This window comes from Podarcis cretensis, assembly GCF_951804945.1.
Source record: "Podarcis cretensis genome assembly, chromosome: 3".
NCBI lineage: Eukaryota > Metazoa > Chordata > Lepidosauria > Squamata > Lacertidae > Podarcis > Podarcis cretensis.
Genome location: NC_137172.1, coordinates 64,111,549 through 64,130,195, shown reverse-complemented (window position 1 = coordinate 64,130,195; position 18,647 = coordinate 64,111,549). Strand labels below are relative to the sequence as shown.

Sequence of the window (18,647 nt, the reverse complement as noted above, 5' to 3'; positions counted from 1 at the left end):
ACATATGTTTCAGGTTACATACGCTTCAGGTTACAGACTCTGCTAACCCAGAAATAGTACCTCGGGTTAAGAACTTTGCTTCAGGGTGAGAACAGAAATCGTGCTCCAGCGGCGTGGCAGCAGCAGAAGGCCCCATTAGCTAAAGTGGTGCTTCAGGTTAAGAACAGTTTCAGGTTAAGTACAGACCTCCGGAACAAATTAAGTACTTAACCCGAGGTACCACTGTACTTCTTTGAATGAAAGGTCACTTCTGGGAGAAGGAAAGTCAGGCAACTTGGTCCTCCCTCCAGCTAAAAGCACCATGACTTACCTTATCTTCAGGTGCTACTTTTTCAATATCAGCTTGGTAAATAGAAAGATCTCTGATGTCTTGGATTTGATCCTGGATGAGCACACCAACCTGATATGTTGTTGAAAGACAATGTGTTGGGATTAATATTTTCCAGTTATGACCACCAAATTCCTTTTGTGTAGCATTCACAAAACCAGGTAGGGGTGTGTGTGTGTGTGTGCGTGAAGAAGTGGTATGGCCATGACCTATTGAGATGATCCTCCGTGACCTGGTGCCACATCCAGCAATTGTCTAATTTTGAGTGTACCTCTTGATTCCAAAAGCAGGATTGAAATTTTGTTGGTGGACCACTCAGCCCGCTGCTTAACTCTCATTGCTGAAGTTGATGGAGGTGGTCTTGGAGATAGTGTTGGTGTCACAAATCTGATTGCCCTGGAAGATGCAGCACTCCTCCTCACTTGGTTCATTTAAGCAGCACCTCAAAATGGCTTGGTTTGAGAGTGTTTTTTTCTGGCATTGTTTCTGGGCTCTGGTGTGATTTAGTTATAAGAGATTATTTTAGTAGTTTCATGTTTATAGTTTTTCTCCTGGCATTGATGATATCAACATTTGACATGTTTGTTAACTGCTCTGAGTGCCATATTTAGAGCTGAAGTTGTAGGATGTAAGTGAACTACTAATAAACAGTAGAGCTTTGGGGGGGGAGCAACTGATGGTGGAGGAACTGCATGATTGCTGTAGGTAGGCTTGAAAGTGTGGAACTAACAAAATGGAACCCAAGGTTTTAACTTAGCTGTGATTGGGTACCCCCCCCCAATATTATTCTTAAAGCTAATATTCCTGTTCTTAACCATAACAAATAATAATGATGACAACAACTAATTTATTACCTGTCCTTCATCAGCAGGTCACAGGGTGGGTTACAACAGTTTAAAATTCAGTGTTAAAATAGACTTAAAACAAGTTACTGTCAGAGTAACATGGTAACCCAAGTTTAAGTTTTTGTCAATTTAAAAAAATAACCCTGCCTATGCAATGTATTCCACTGTCCCCATATTGCTGTAGCTATTAAAGTGTTCCGCACATCTTGGCTTAGAAGTGCCATTTGCTGTTTGGCCTTGAAAAGCAAAATGTCTTGGCTAATCTTAATCTTCTCATCCTCCACAGCCTTATCCCTCTTATAATCTAGAAAACAGCAACAAAGCTTTTGCCTTTCATTAATAATAATAATAATAATAGTAATAATCTTATATCACGCTCTTTTTTCCCATCTACTTTTCTGTAAATGTGCGTATATGCAGTGTCCCCTTTGTACGCAGCATGAATTGTATTTCTGAGTACGTTCTGGTTGTCTGAAAGTTGGTTGGTAGGCTAGGTAGCCATAGCAACAGGTTTGTCAAATTCTGAAGCTGTTGCTTCTGCTTCTGCTAACTTGCTCTTCTATCACACAGCCATAGCCGCTAGCCTGACTTCTTCTTTTAGGCAGAGATTCCTCTCTTTCTGGGCTCCCTACTTCCCTCCTGCTAACTTCACATTGCAGATTTTAGTTATCCCGTCCTCTAGTTTGTAAAATAAGCTTCCTTGTTCCAGATCTCAAATTATTTCCCCCTTTCACTCTGAAGATGCACACTTCTTCTCATGCATGGTGTTTGCTTGTTTACTTGTCATCACTCACCTTTGTCAAGCTTTTGGTTTCTTCTCTCATCTCTAACACAGACTCTTCAGTAACTGCTCCTGCTCATATTCTCCGCCTCCCGTTTGTGTTGACATACCAAATCATTGCATGCTACTTCCTTTATGCCTGAAGAAGCCTGCCCTTCCAGACTGTTTCTCTGGATGAAAACAGATAACGGTATCTGTAAGAAATGCAGCTTAGTCTGGTAAGCAACTTGTAAAGTAGAACTGAGATCCGCTCTTGTTTGTAAGACCCAGAAATAAAACAGTAACCTTGGTATTTTACAATCCCTAGAGTTTCTAAAGGGCTCTTCACTCAGGATGAAAAATCGGAATGGCTCTGACCGTATTAATAGAATGTTATAAATCATCACCATTGAATGTAAGGCCAATTGCCAATGTTGAAAGCCAGGCAGATTTATATGTCAAAACACATTTGTGTTCAAAATTCTGCTCTGAACTAAAGAAACGAAAAACATGGCTCTTGTGTGTTGTCAATTGGCAAAAATACCTGTTATTTTCATCACCTACCATTCGTCTTTTTACTACTAGCAAACTCATCCAAGTGTAAATCCTTATGCAACCGAAAAGGCAACACACACAAATGGAACATCTTCAGCAGGCTTGGGAACCTCAAGGTTTGCAGAAGGACAGAAATCTTTAGAATGAGAAGTCTAAGGGTGTCTGTGAGGAGGAGGCTCAGAATACCCCAATGAGGACTGAGCATCCTCAGTAAGTACAGAATGCTGTGTGTGTGTGTGTGTGTGTGTGTGTGTGTGTGTGTGTCAGGGGTGGAGTAGAATATTTTTGAGCTGGGCAAGCAGAGAGGGATTCCTGTTATTTGCAGTCAATGCATCAATGACTAACATTCTGAATGAATGTGCCAAGAGGTACATGAGATTCCAGGGGCCTTGGCCCTAAACCAGGGTTTTCGTTTCCTTCGGAAAATTAAGGCACAAGTGCTTTTATGAAATATGGTTTATTTACACATATTTGCAACCTGAACCTTTCAGTGGAGAGGGTGCAGATCGTTATACCTCAAGAGTGTCTCTTGTCGCTTCTCCCATAACAGTGGCGAATCGTAGTCTCAAATTTCAGTGGTGCCCTGTGTGGAGACAAAATTCAGCACACAGCCCTTCTTGTGCTCAATTCTAAATCATAGTTGCAATTCTGAATAGGCCCTGGACCTAGTTGAGACCAATCTAACCACCTTGCGACTTGGGACCTCCAAAGTGCTGTCATTTGTGGACCTTAAGGTCCTCCGCGGGGCATACCATTGCCCCGTGTCACCCTGGTAATCTCTGCTTCAAAAGCCTCTTGCTAAAAGCACTTTTAATTTTGGTGACATCATGCCCCATGCAACCCTGGCAACTCCCATTTCACAGCTTCAAGGGTCTTCCCATGAAGGGCTAATGACTGGTCACCAGCACCATTGTTTCTTCAATGACTCCCCCCGCCCCCCAGCGAGGCATCACCAGGCTGGCCTCATGAGGAAGTTAGTTTGCTAAATTCAGGACTCTCTGAGCCCCTTTGCAGGCATTGCTTCAATGGCATTATGGATAAGCCAGCCTTGGTCCCAGTTGTTGAGCTTACTACAGCTCCCCTTTGTTCTGGGCCCACCAGATCCCTCCCTCACCCCTATCCTCTGCTGCAGTTGCTTGGTCTTCCTTCTAATGCTCCCTTACAGCTTGGGCTCCCCATCCTTCACCTCCTGCTCTTTCTGCTCATCAGAACCATGCAAGTCCAGATAGTGCCAGGAAGGGAGCATTTCACTAGACTACTACTACAGAAAAAGGGCTGCCCCTTGTTTAGCGTTGCTTAGTGGCAACTGACAATGCTGCCCTTGCATAATCCGAGAGAGATTCATTTTGTTTTAGAAATACTTAAGGAGACACGTATTGGATAAACGAATTGGGATCTGAGGGAACGCTGTGCAGAAGCTTTTCCCCACAGATGCTGTGTCGAAACTGTAAGACTGTTGTTATTTCCTGAATTGATGCCAATTAATTACAGTTGTTAAGTATTGAGTAAGCCAGATGTCCTGTGTTATGTCAGATAATCTAGCCTGGCTGTCTCCAGTGCCTGCGTGGATAACCTGACCACAATATGACTATATGGGGGAGGACATGAGTCTTCTTATGCTCCACAGTGAAGCAGATTCTTCTCCCATAACCCACCCCCCACCCCTGCCCAGCATTTCACAGATGATCGCAGGGACACATATATTTGTAACACCCCTGTTCTCAGACCAACAATTAGTGGCCAAACTGAATTTAAACACATACATGCATGCACCCCACATTGCTCTTCTATGCTCAATGTATGCTGAGCATTCATTCTGTTCATCCTGGCTGTCTCACATGCTGAGCCTTTCAAAGTTAACATCTTAAACCAGGGGTCAGAAAACTTTTTCAGCAGGGGGCCGGTCCACTGTCCCTCAGACCTTGGGGGGGGGCAGACTATATTTTGAAGGGGGGGAAATGAATGATTCCTATGCCCCACAAATAACCCAGAGATGCATTTTAAATAAAAGCACACATTCTACTCATGTAAAAACACGCTGATTCCTGGACCATCAGTGGGCTGGATTTAGAAGGCGATTGGGCTGGATCCGGCCCCTGGGCCTTAGTTTGCCTACCCATGTCTTAACATGTGAAGTGGTGGAATTTGCACATAACATGATGCCTAGCGTTTCTGGGTACGTGTATCCACTAAAACATTGCATCCTGTCCTTCAGAGAGTTGTTCTTAGATCCCTGGGGATGGAACTAAAAATGGCCACTTATACTAACAAGCGAGGGTATATATTCCATGGCTTGGATCCAGAGAAGTGCCAGCAGAAGGGGAGTAGCAGTAGCAGGGTTGTTGCTGCAACACATGAGTATGACAAAATTGGCATGTGTTAATTTTTTTATATAGATGCCTCTTGTGGGTGGATTGAAGATGGCTGATGGCTGGGGTCTCACATTTAAATGTAAATAAAATAAATAGTTTTTAAAGGGGGGGAGTAGGAGTTCTGGGGCTTGGTACAAAACACCTGGCCCTCCTATACCACCCCCTAACAATGCCCATGAGTAGAAGACTTTTTTGCAATTCATTAAAGGTGTCTCCATCTGATTTTTGGCAATGCCCCCACATCACAGCCCATCCCTGTTTAGAAAGGCCCACCTGCCTTCAGAAGCTTTGAGAGTGGGGAGCTGCCAAAAGAGAAGGTGGTGGTAAAATCTCCTTCCACCAATCTTCTTGTAGTGCTTCTGCTAACACCTTTTTACAGGTCACACGATACAGCTTTTTTCTATGAGTTATATAAGTTTTCTGATTTGTTTCATTTTTCTACCAATAGTTATGCTACTATAGATTTTAGTATTTTCATTGTTCATGTTATTGTATTTAATTGTTTCTTGTTTTAAGATAGCTAACCTTTGTTCCATAATGAAGAAATATTTAATAAACACTAATTTTAAAAAGCAGATAAATATTAACAAAAGAATGTTAGGAGTGTTCCCTGGAGTCTCCCCAAAGGCAAAACTGGGACAGGGATTTTTCTGACAGGAAGCAATTGGCTTACGGGGAATGCCTCAAGCCACAGATTTAAAGCGCAAATGATTATTTGATTGTGCTTTTTGTCTTGTGGCAAATTATCAGATTCCTCAGTGGAAAGGAGGCAAGGCTACAAAGTGACATAAATTGTACTTCGTTGTTTGCATTATGTGTTTTTAAAGAGATGGTAATGAAAACCATGAAAAAACTAAACAGACATGAATAATGTTATGTAGTGAAGTTTCACCCTGGGCCAGCAGGGGGATACTGTATATAGTTTTCACTCAGGTCTGTATATAGTTTTCACTCAGGTCCACGTCAGTTATTTTAGGCGGGAAACGCTGGGCTGTTGTTGCTACAATGTTGACAGCCGGCTGCCTATAAAAGCAGGCCGGCTGAGCTGTTTGCAGTCAGTTCTATTCCAGCTTACAAAATAAAGAGCTACTTGGAGAAATCGCTGTGTCGTCTGCTATGTCAACTCACAACTTAACAAATAATACCTCCAAAGCTTATGAAGTGTTGTTATTGTTGTTGTTTGTGTCCCAGGAGCAGATAGTTTAGCACTGGACAAATTCCATGGCTGCTTCTTCAACTAAATTGTTAGAATCTGCTATTTCACTTCTTAAAAAAAAAAAAAAAGACTCCCATGGCACAAGCATGGGCTTGTGCTACTGAAATTATAGGAATAGGTTCAGCTCAGCAACATCTTCAGTTGGATCTAGACCTGCTTTTATGGTCACAGAAGCAAGTCTGATCCAGGAGGACCTCTTGCTCCATGCACAAGATGTCCCCACTGGTGCAAGTGAGGCAGATGAGGCAATAATTGCTGATTTTCCCTTTCCTCGAAGCCCCGCCACCACCTCCAGAAGGTTCCAGAAGTTCCCCCAGGCCCGCAGAGCACATTTTCAGGAGCACCAAGGAACTGTAAGGCTGAAATGAGGAGATTGTTTTCTCCACTACCCTATCAGCTGCGGAAGAGTCCAGATGAATAGGCAAGGGAAGCAGCCAGGGAGGGAAGAGGATACTAGTTGCACTACTGCCACAAATAAGAGGATTGGGGCGGAGGGTCCAGTAGTTTGGCAGGGGGAATTGACAGCAGCAGGACCATACTGAGAGCCCCTTAAGTCCAGGAGCAGCCCTGTGGCTATTACATTATCTCTCATACTAGAAGCATCATGCTTCTGAAAACCAGTCTCTTGGGGTGTGTGAGCAAGAGAGTACAGTTGTATTCGTGCCCTGCTTGTGGGCTTCCTGCAGGCATCTGCTTGGACACTATGGGAACAGAAGTATGGATTGGATAGGCCTTTAGACAGACCTATGAATTCTTCAGATGGTCCAGTTCCATATGTATAGCGTCATAAGGTCCCACCCAAAAGGACTGTACCAGGACCCAGTAGTTATGTGATGTTATATGGGGGGGGGACCAAAAGGACTGTAGCAGGACCCAGTAGTTATGTGATGTTATATGGGGGGGGGACCAAAAGGACTGTAGCAGGACCCAGTAGTTATGTGATGTCATATGGGGGGGGGGGGACTTGTTACATGGGTAAATAAAGACGAGAAGCCTGTGGACCCACAATACTTCTGTTATGTAGGCTATTTACTGTTGTGGCAGATTTTCTTCAGTGGACTCTTTAGGGAATTGCACATGTCATCTGCTTTATTATTTAGGAGCCAGAAGAATTAAAACCCATGTGATTCTAATTATTAACATATTTCCATTTTTTTAATGACAGAAGAAATTGCAGCAGCATAAATCTGGTTGTCTAATTTCATTTGCTGTCATCTGTACGAAAACAAACTATATGCCTTTGAAGTCTATCTAATATGTGTTATGGAAATAAATGTCACCATAATTAATTTCAAAAGACTCTGGGCAGAAAGCGTCATTGTTGGACTTTCATTTCAGTCTACTTTCCCTGTACTGTGATGGGATCTATGTTCTGTCAAAGAGCAGCCATTTCGGTACTTCAGCTGTTTCAAAATGTACACTGTTAAAATGAAACAAGAAGTTTACTGTAATTAATGTAGCAATGCAAGGCACTAAGGGCAGATTATTGCTAGGCAAGAGGTTTTAGAAGTTGTTGAAACAAAATCACCATAAAATTATTTCCCTCATCATTTCCCCAAGATTTGGGATGAGCCATCCACCACACAAATTACATGGCAGTAAAGGAAGAGAAATGCTACTGATACATCATGAAAATAGCCACCCTTTCTACCTACCCAGCCTGGGAGAAGAGCGGAACACACAATAGAATTCCATAGAATACAATTTTTAATACTGTGAATCAGTGTTACACTTCTTAATTCTAGCCTCCCATTAACTTTGATGACAATCTTTTCCACTCCTTTCAAGTGTCTTCTCCACCTGTCACTTCCTGCCCATCCTGCTTACCTTCTGGGCAGGTTATAAGAAGGATAGAGCAGCAGATACTCCCGTTATTCTGCATGGACCACCTGAATGAAACTCATGGGCCACAGTTTGGAAAATCCTGCTTTAAGCTGCTCTATTTTAAAGGAACTGGGAAACTGCAGCCAAAATGTTTCCATCGTTTTCAGTAAAAGCATGCAAAGGCTTATTTTAGAAGTACTGTATGGCTGGAGGAAGCCAGACTGTTGTAAAGATAATGGTACTGGAATGTTAAGAATCTGCTGGAAAATGAAGAGTCATGACTGACTTCCTATTTGTAAAAAGAGATAGATGGCAATATCATTCACGTTCTGCTTGACAGCTGATAGCATTGCACTGTGTGCCATTCTTAGGTCCTCGCAGCATATGACTTAAAACTGTGAGCCTTCCAGTAACAATATGATATCAAACTGAGCCATAAACCTGCCATGTCCAAGAAAACTGAAGTCAATAGGACATCATCAGCTTACATCCAATAGCCTAGTATAGTACTAGATATTGTGATGCTTATAAAGCCCAGGAGTGTGGTAAATGCCAGTAAACAAGTGTAACACAAAAATATTATGATTGGATGTTATTAGACCCTCCTGTCCGGTGCTCTGATGGATTAGAAAGTGACTAGTGAATGCTTTCCTTGGCCAGGGCATCTAATATCTTCATCCTACAAGTAAACAGCTACAATAGAGCATGGTGTGGTTTCTTCAGTACAGGAGATTATTTTGCCATTCTATGCTTGTTCAATGAGACACGTCCAACCCATCATGATGCCTGTCAATTGCAATTCATGGTGAAAGTGTTGCTTATTAAGTAAAGTAGTGAAACAGCAACACTTCAAGAACTGCAATATGTTCAGCACCCTGATCATACTACTAAATCATTCCTTATCGCTTATTAGGAATGTGAACCCAAGCCCAAGTCCAGCCACTGCTTCACCATTTGCCAACTCACTGTTCCATCTGTCATCTTATGATAATAAATTGTGTACTGTGTCGGTGGGGCCACCAGGGGGCGCATTGGAAGATGGCCGACAATAACATCTCTCCGACCCACACGAGGTAATTAAGAGGCTGCTATGGGAAGTATGCAGCCTTCCCGCCCCCCCCCCTGGGGATGGGGGGACTGCCTTGCCAGCGGTGTCCATAATTCACCCCCGGATTCGAAAGAAGGGGGGTGCGGACACTTGGCACAAGCCCTTGAAGTCAGCTCTTCCTGATGCTATCTCCAATCAGTGCACTGGTTCGCTTTGGCTTGAAATATATAATTGGAAATACATAATTGGAAAGAAGCTGAAGCACATACATCAAGCGAAGATCGGGAGAAAGACAGCTGATTAATGGATCTCTGTGAGCGGAGCGACGGGCGGGACAAATAAATCAAGTGAGGAATCACCATTAAAAGACTGGTATGTTTGGAGTGAAACGGAAAGGGGGTGGAGGAAAAAACTTTTCTTTTCTTTGCCTTATGTGAGTATTAATAACCCTCCACCCCAGAGAGAAGAATCGTTGCAGTTTATTAATCACAAGCAGGAATTCAAGAACTGTGTGGAGTGAATTATTGATCAAAGAGAGGATTGGTAAACATCGGAGAATGGAGTAAAGTTTTATGACCCAGTTTCAAATGGCGTCTCGCTAAGACAGGCTTGCCTGAGAAGGACGGGGGGAGGAGGACCAGGGTCATCAGAATGCGAATGGTTATTGGAATGTGATCTAGACCTGGCAGAGCCCTCGGAGATATGTTTGGCAAACCTGGAGAAATCAACGGACAGACTGAGGGAAAGTTCTTTACGGAGGTGTGGAAATGGCGTCTGTCCTTATGTGATATGATTTTTGGAGAGTGTAAAACCCACACAGAGGATGTTTATTTCCAACCCGCTTGTGAAGATTATCAGAGATCGCAAAGAAAGGAATATATGATAACAACAAGAAGATGAGGAAAGTAACAAAGAGACTATCTGGACAGAACTGGATAGAACTGTCTAATTAAAGCAGAAATATAAGTGATGTTTGGACCCTGTTTCAGAGCTTGAAGTATGGGTACCCACAACAAAAATTTAAAAGTCTGGCTGTATAATTTGGAACTAATGTGATTCAGAAATAATGTGATTTGATTGGCCTGTTAATAAAAATTATATTTTTTTAAAAAAATTGTGTACTGTGTCATGTGCTGCTGCTCTTTGGGGTCTATAAAGATCAGCACAGCTGGTGTAGCATTGGGAATATCATGATGAGCTCCTGTGCATCAAAATTTGCCACAATGGTATCAAAGTGAAGTAACACACCTTACCATCCAAAGAACTTCCCCCAAATGACCACTATGTCCAGAGTCTATAATTGCCTAACTGAACCTTGATTAAAACCCAATCACCCCAACCCTAAGAAACCTGTTTTACCAGATGGGAAAGTGAGATAGTGCACATGCTACAAAAAAAAAAAAACAATCCATCTTTCATTTTTCTCAAACTTTAAATGGCAAAACTAAAAACCCTGCTGTAAAGTAGAATAAATTAAAGAGATTAAGTCCTAGATCAAATAGTTATAACATGTTTTGTGATAAGATAAGGGAAGCTCTATTAATTTTGAGTTTTCCAGAGAACATAGTGTCCTTGCTTCAAAATCCTGGCCTTTGCTTACAGATGACTGGCAGTTTAATACTGTTTTCTTAAACTAGTCATTGGGCATTTCAGTACTCTTCAACCATCACACACTTTTCAATGGTTGTATTCCAGCAAAAAGGGTACTCCATTTATTTTTACAGAGGGTACTGCACAGTTCCTACACTAATGCTTTTGTATAAAAGTGCATATATGAGCAGGAACATTTCCAAAGTATTAGTTGTTGTTATTATGTAATAAACAGAGGACTAAGCCCATGCCATGTGAAGCTCCTCTTCAGCACCTGTGACTCAGCTGGGAGAAGAAAATGTGCTTAGCCAAAGGAAAAGGATCATTTAAGTCCTACATATTACATTATCTTAGTCTATGAACTTGCTTATGGTTGAAAGAGCCTGAAACAAGGCAAGAAGCAGCTTCCAATGTTACCTTGCCTGATATAAAGCCTGTAAAAAATGTAAACAGAAGCAGAATGTGTGTGCTCTTACCTGCTCTAAAAAAAACCACACGATAGTATCTGAGGAAGGTAGAGTAAGAGGCTTTCAAGTGGCAGTTGTTTACAAATGACCAAAGTCCCTGGTTTACTGCCTCATGTTATTGACATCCTGCAATTTGAAGCTTTATTGTACAGTAGGAATTCAACCCTAAACTGAAGTTGTGAAGAGAGAGAGAGAGACTCCATAGTCATGTTGTAACTAGGGATTTATTCCCACCAGGAAGAGCAATCCTGAGAAGCACTGGGAAAGGGTGAGCAGCAGATTCTCCACCAAATCTGACTTATGCAGCAGAGGGGCATGTATTAGATTTCTCTATGGGGAATAGATAAGCCCAGAATGCAGCAGATAAATGACCCTACTTCACTCTTGCCTGGTCCCTGTAATGGCCTGCTTCAGGGTCTTGTGCCAGCTATTGCTGCAGTAATAGCTTCTTCTTCTGTGCTTTTCATGGCTGCTGCAGCAGCTTTTAGGCTCCATATCACAAATAGAAGCCAAGAGGTGGCAAAATTCACTCAATCATAGCCTGCTCCAGCAGCATGGATTTGGCGTTCGGTTTGCAGCCTTAGTATACAGTGGTGGCTCGCGAGACGAAAAGAATCCGTTCCGCGAGTCTCTTCGTCTAGTGGTTTTTTCGTCTTGCGAAGCAAGCCCATTAGCGGATTAGCGCTATTAGCGGCTTTTAGCGGCTTTTAGCGGCTTAGCGGATAAGCGGATAAGTGGCTTAGAAAAAGGGGGGGAAGGGGAAAAAAGTCGGAAAAACTCGCAAGACATTTTCGTCTTGCGAAGCAAGCCCATAGGGAAATTCGTCTTGCGAAGCACCTCCAAAACGGAAAACCCTTTCGTCTAGCGGGTTTTTTGTCTTGCGAGGCATTCGTCTTGCGGGGCACCACTATACTTTCTTCTCTTGTCTCCCATGCAGATTTTCAGCCTTGGTATACTTCTGGGTCTAGTCTCCAGCCACAGGCTGTCGCTCTCAGCCACCCTGCCTGAGGAGCAAACTACACATTACACTACGCACTGCATGCAACAAAACATGAACAGAAGAGGATACATTGCTTTTACTATCTGATAATTTCTAGCAGCTCATATTTATGAAGGAAAGGTCCATCCGTGACAATTAGCTGTACTTGGCTGTAGTAGCTGTAATTGAGTGGGGGGGTATGTTCAGATACAGCTCTGTTGGGGGCTCACAGGCACTACAGTGTTCTCAGACACCCCCTTTGTCCCTACTAATACTTGTATTTTATTTTTAATTGGGCATCTTTTGGTTTGTTTGCTTTTTGTCTGTGTTTTAGGATATGTTTAAGTACTTTGCTTAGTCTTCTTTTTCTTTGCTAGGGTATCTGTGCATACCCTCCAACATTTTCGATGAAAATAGGGACATCCCATAATAATAATTTTACTATTTATACCCCATTCATCTGACTGGGTTGCCCCAGCCACTCTGGGCAGCTTCCAATATATATATAAACATAAGAAAACATTAAACATTAAGAAAACTTCCCTATGCAAGGGATGGCTCATATCCTCCAACATTTTTCCAGTGATGTGCCCCCCATTTCTCCTGATGTGCCTCCAGACCCTAAAACATAGCTGTCAACTTACAGATTTGAAAATAAGGGACCAGCAGCCTTGAAAATAAGGGACCTGCAGCCTCACCTGTTCCAGGCACTCCAGTCTTCCTGTCCTCCTGCAGTCTGGTCAAACTCATGCTGGGTAGCTTCGAGAACACTGTCCAACCAACTTTGTAACCAGAGGTTCAACTGAATAGAATCTGAATCACATGCACCACAAGGCCTATGCAGCCTCAACTTAAGATGGCTCCCCGGCCTGGCTTTGCACTGCAAAGTTTGCAGCAGCACGTGCAACAAAATGGCATCCAGCATTCAAAAAACCCCTCAGCTTGCATTAACTAGCCACACACAAGGCATGCAAGCTCCACCCCCCAGTCGTTCTTAGACTTCTTATTGGGTGAGCAACACAGCCAAGCAACACAGTTGGAGCCTCCCTCCTCCCTGGCCGGCAGGGAGGGAGGGAGGGAGAGGAGCTGCTTCCTTTGAAATTTAAGGGACATCATTTAAGGGACATTTAAGGGACATCCATCAATAAGGGACAGCAGCGGGACATGGCGCTGGAATAAGGGACTGTCCCTTCAAATAAGGGACACTTGACAGCTATGCCCTAAAAGGTTGGGGACCCCTTTATAAGGGATTGCTGTCATTAACTAGACTTGACTTGGAGCTGAGCACTGTTGGAAACAAAAGTGAGGACTAGCTGGACCTCTCAGCAATGAAATTCTCGTGTTCTAAATATATGCTGACTGGAGAAAGCAGTAAGTTTATTCTGCATATTTAGGGATTTCATGTCCACAAATATTTAAAAACTTCATCTGTATGTATTTTTATCTTCAACAGAGTTTTTCATTGCCTTATTTCTGTTTTCAAAATCCAAAAGCACAATGAAGATATCATATCATGGGGACATCTTATCTCATTTCCAAGCAAATAAGCACACAAGTACCTCATTTGCTTTCCTCTGACTATTACAATGTTCATGCCCCATTTACTCCTGCTGCAAAGTGCTTTCTAGGAAAAAATGTTAAACCAGGGTTCATACCATGTGCCAAAATGCCAGAGGCAAAGTGCTCGTCATCTTATATGAAACAAGTAAGAGTTCGTGTTTTGGTTTGCAGTCAATCACTTTATATGCTGCTACTATGGCACGGAAGAAGACAAAAATTGTATCTAAAAGGCATATTCAGCCCATCCATCTTTCTTCACGATTACTCAGGCCTATGATTATAGGTTTTTTAGCAATAACCACACATAACTCTAGAAAATAATAAGCAATTGTAGGTGGTTTTATTATACTTTTATGTTTCTTCTCTCTCCAATCTATCCATCTGAGCACTAGGTCCTCATGCATGTACTGACCATTTTGCAATGAGACCCAGGGGATTCCCATTCCCAGTGTTGGGGTTACAGAAAGAATGAATATGTAACAGTGGGCTCATTTGTTTAGGTATCAGTGGGTAAACTCTGATGGAACCTTTGGCAAAACCTCTGACTGAGGTATCATTTAAGTTGTTGACATGGCAGAACAGGAGGTTATCACTGAAGAATAGTGTCTGGACAGTGGAATGAAAATGACTGGAGTGGAAGGACAAAGGATTTTTAACAACTTTTGTGGGTCCTGACTAATTTGTTGTGGGAGAACTGTTGGGAGGCAGGAGGCCAAGGCAGTTGAGAGCCAAAAAGACAGTTTGGTGCCAACTTAAAGCCTGCCTTTCCTTTCAGAGGGAAATAGATGAGGGAGACAGAAACTAAAATGAACACAAGTATACTAGGTTATTGATGGCTTTCTAGTAGACTACAACAGACTGGCAAGATACACAGCAGATATTTCTTTTATCATCTGACACATGGTAGATTAAAAGCAAGTTCACAAATATGTAGAAATCCTTAAGATTTAGCTATTTCAAAATGTGATGTGAATAATAACTGCTTATTCTTTGATACTAGATGTTAAATACTTGCATAGTTCACCTCAGAGCACAGTTATTTGTTTGGAATAAAATGGTGGTTGTGTTGTTCAGATGACCCTGATAATTTAACAATCATAGAAGCATCTTCTCATAAAGTGGCGATAGTGACGGCGAAGAAGACTTGCTTCACCGCCTCTATTGCATCTGCGGAAAACAGCAGCAAGAGACTCTTTCAGGTGGTTCACAATTTAGCAGAACCACCTGCTCCATCAGGGCCCAGTACGTGCCACATGATCTCCTGCAATGATTTTGCAAAGTTTTTTTGCAGATAAAGTCATTCAGATTTGAGAAGAGGTAGACTCCACCGTGGGAGCAGGGCCGGGGCAGGAGAGTGCTAGAGTCCTTTCTAGTCAAGTTGTGTGGGATCATTTCCAATCTGTTACCCCCAAGGATGTGGACAGGCTGCTTGGACGAGTGAAACCAACCACCTGTCTCCTGGATCCTTGCCCATCCTGGCTTATAAAAGCTAGCCGGGAAGGACTGGGCGATGGGCTTCATGGGGTGGTGAATGCTTCCCTCCATGAGGGAGCCTTCCCAGACCCACTGAAAGAGGCAGTTATTAAACCACTTCTTAAAAAACCATCTTTAGATGCGGCCACGTTGGCCAACTATCGCCCAGTCTCAAATCTTCCATTCTTGGGCAAGGTGATTGAGCGAGTGGTTGCTGAACAACTCCAGGCATGCCTGGAAGAAGCGGACCATTTGGATCCCTTCCAGTCAGGATTCAGGCCTCATCATGGGACTGAAACTGCCTTGGTCGCACTGGTCGATGATCTCCGGCAGGCTAGGGACAAAGGTGAGAGCTGTTTCCTAGTTCTGCTGGATCTCTCAGTGGCATTTGATACCATCGACCATAACATCCTTCTGGACCGTCTTGAGGGGCTGGGAGCTCTGTCATACAGTGGTTCCGCTGCTTCCTTCTGGGCCGTGTTCAGAAAGTGGTGGTGGGGAATGAGTGTTCAGAACCCTGGGCTCTCACTTGTGGGGTGCCTCAGGGTTCCGTCCTCTCCCCCATGTTTCTCAACATCTACATGCAGTCGCTGGAGATCATCAGGGAGTTTGGGCTGGGTGTTCATCAGTATGCAGATGATACCCAGCTCTACCTCTCTTTCAAATCAGAACCAGTGAAGGCGGTGAAGGTCCTGTGTGATTGTCTGGAGGCGGTTGGAGGATGAGGTTAAGCTAACAGGTTGAGGTTGAATCCTGACAAGACAGAAGTACTGTTTTGGGGGGACAGGAGGCGGGCAGGTGTGGAGGTGACCCAGAAACTACAACTAATCCAGAACACGGCAGCTAGACTGGTGATCGGGAGCGGTCACCGAGACCACATAACACTGGTCTTGAAAGACCTACATTGGCTCCCAGTACGTTTCTGAGCACAATTCAAAGTGTTGGTGCTGACCTTTAAAGCCCTTAACGGCCTCGGTCCACTATATCTGAAGGAGCGTCTCTACCCCCATTGTTCTACCCGGACACTGAGGTCTAGCACCGAAGGCCTTCTGGCGGTTCCCTCACTGCGAGAAGCTAAGTTACAGGGTACCAGGCAGAGGGCCTTCTCGACAGTGGCACGCGCCCTGTGGAATGCCCTCCCACCAGATGTCAAAGAGAATAACAACTACCAGACTTTTAGAAGACATCTGAAGGCAGCCCTGTTTAGGGAAGCTTTTAATGTTTGATATATTACAGTATTTTAATATTTTTTGGAAACTGTCCAGAGTGGCTGTGGAAGCCCAGCCAGATGGGCGGGGTATAAATAAATTGTTGTTGTTGTTGTTGTTGTTGTTGTTGTTATTCCAGGATCTTCTTAGCATAGTTTCTAGTGGCCTGAGTGGCAAATTCAGCAGAGCTTCTTTTCAAAGTGTCCAATATTCATACAGAGAGTCTGGATATTTCAAGCTTCCCCCTGCCCCCGATTTTAAAAAATATTGTTATCAGTGGCTAAGTGGTGTAAAAAGATGTGACTTCCCATGATTATCTAAAGTAGGGGTTATTTTTCCTCCTATTTGTATTTAAAAGTGAGCTGCTCATATTCCTGGTTTCTCACAGAAGCCACTCATATCTTCCTGTTCACAGACAACATTCAAAAAAGTGCTTCCATTCATGGAGATCTGGTCACATGTTAGGCAATAGCCGCATAGGCGACTTTACTGCTGTTTGGTGGGGTCTTTTCACATGACAGTTTCAGTCAAAGATCTCTGCTCAGCCTTCCAGCCGTGGACCATGCAACACACTCACATTATGCACTGAAATCATCACAGATCAGCTTTTGGCCTCCAAGAGTGGTTTTTGGCCAGCTCCAATCATAGGTAGAGTATATGAGAGATTTCCACCACCTTCTCATACCTCATGGTGATGTAGTCTGCAACATGCTTGAATCAGCAGCATTGGGTGGACCCAGCAAGCAGGGTCTCACCAGGGAAGAAGTCAGCAACAGTAGGCATTGGGAAGGGGGCAGGAACAGTGCTGTTGCTGCTGCTCACTGGGATAAGGATGTGGCAGAGTAAGGTGACAGTTACGTTGGGAGAGTTCACAGTTTATTCATACCTGCACACCTGTGGACCTACTGCTGGCAACCCAAAGCTGCTTCAACCTCACCCCCATCCCCACTGGGGGACACCATTTTTACTTTGCCGCCTCTCCCATACATGACTGCTTGAAGAAGTGAGGGACGTCTGGGCATGCCAGGTGGTTTATTTCAGTGCTCCACGGCAAGTAAAATTGTTACAGGTCTATCAGGGCTAACCTGACAGGGGAGAGGGGGGTCAGAAGCAGACAGAGTTGTTAATACTGACACACACACACACACACACACACATCACAGCTGGAATTCTATCTGTCTGGGACATAACAGGCTTACAGCCATGTTTTTTTTATGAATGGATCAGTGCATCTGGAATCCTACAGAATGTCTTTGTTTTCTTTCTTCTTAACCCCTTTGTTCTAAGGGTCAGGATATCCTGGCGCTAACTACTACTGGAAAATAATATAATTGCAACAACAATGGTATAATACTTAAGAAGAACTTTGCTCTTGGTGCAACTGTGACATTGAAGTGCTAACTAAAACGACAGCAAAGTTGAGAAATAATTTTTGTAGCACAGCAGATTAGAGAACATTTGAGAAACTCTTTAATAATACAACTGTCCTCTGTTTGAGGTGGAAACACTTTAAGGTAAACATGGCAAAGGATTTTAGGACAGTGGAAGTATCATGCTGCTGTTTCTGATGATTTTGGCACCAGCAGGATAACCTTGTATGTTCCGTTTTTTAAAACCTAAGGATGTTAAAATTCACCCCGCTCTGTTTCTTCTTCTTCTGAGAATGAAAATCCTGTTTATCTGCAAGTAGATTTTCCTTTCTAGAAAAGGACAATATGCTTAATTTTAGGCTGGAATGAAAACAAAAATCAAGCTGAAATTAAATTTTGCTTGTTGTAAAACTGTGCAGAAAAGGCAGAAGTACTTGAAATTTAAAGGGGGGAAAAGAATAGTTCCTCTCCCCAGAATGTTGAAAGTGGTTTCTACAATCATATAACTTTAGCCTCTAGTAAACAGGTTTTATGTGCTTTTGTAGGTAAACCTAGAAAAGCATGCAAAACAAAATCAGAGATGACAGTGAGAAAAAGAAATACCGGTATGTGTGTGCACTTTGAAGGCAATACCTCTCTCAAACTGATTTCAGTGTTCTTAAAAATCATCTTCCATGTCTTGTCTAACTTTTCTTGTGGAGAAGTTCAAATAATTGTCTCCTTAGCCATCATGCAAACATATTAACTACTTAAACACTGCAACCCCATATGTGTTTACTCTGATCTAAGTCCTACGGGCTTCAGTGGGGCTTACAACCTAGTAAGTGTTCTGGATTGCAGCTCTACCAACACATCTGCATCCCACCCTTCCTCCAAGGAACTCAGGGTAGCATACATGGCTTTGTCCTACTTTATTCTCACAATCAACCATATGAAGGAACAGAAGTCAAGAGATACTTCACTGCCTAAAGTCAATCAATGTACTTCATAGCGAGCATTGATTTAAACTTGGGTCTCTCCCGTGCAAAACTCAACCTGCTATATCACGCTCT

At 43.1% G+C, this 18,647-nt stretch overlaps 1 protein-coding gene and 1 long non-coding RNA gene across 3 annotated transcripts in view; one reads left to right on the top strand and one right to left on the bottom strand.

Annotated features, from left to right (window-relative positions):
* LOC307213043 overlaps positions 1-2,162 on the bottom strand; it is a 33,807-nt gene extending 31,645 nt beyond the window's left edge. The window contains exons 1-2 of the long non-coding RNA XR_013837362.1: positions 1,968-2,162; positions 311-400 (exon numbers count right to left, since the gene is read on the bottom strand). This is a non-coding gene — a long non-coding RNA (uncharacterized lncRNA). The remainder of the gene's footprint in view (positions 1-310; positions 401-1,967) is intronic.
* Positions 1-18,647, top strand: part of PDE7B (phosphodiesterase 7B) — a 181,760-nt gene that overhangs the window by 93,764 nt on the left and 69,349 nt on the right. The window lies entirely within an intron of this gene.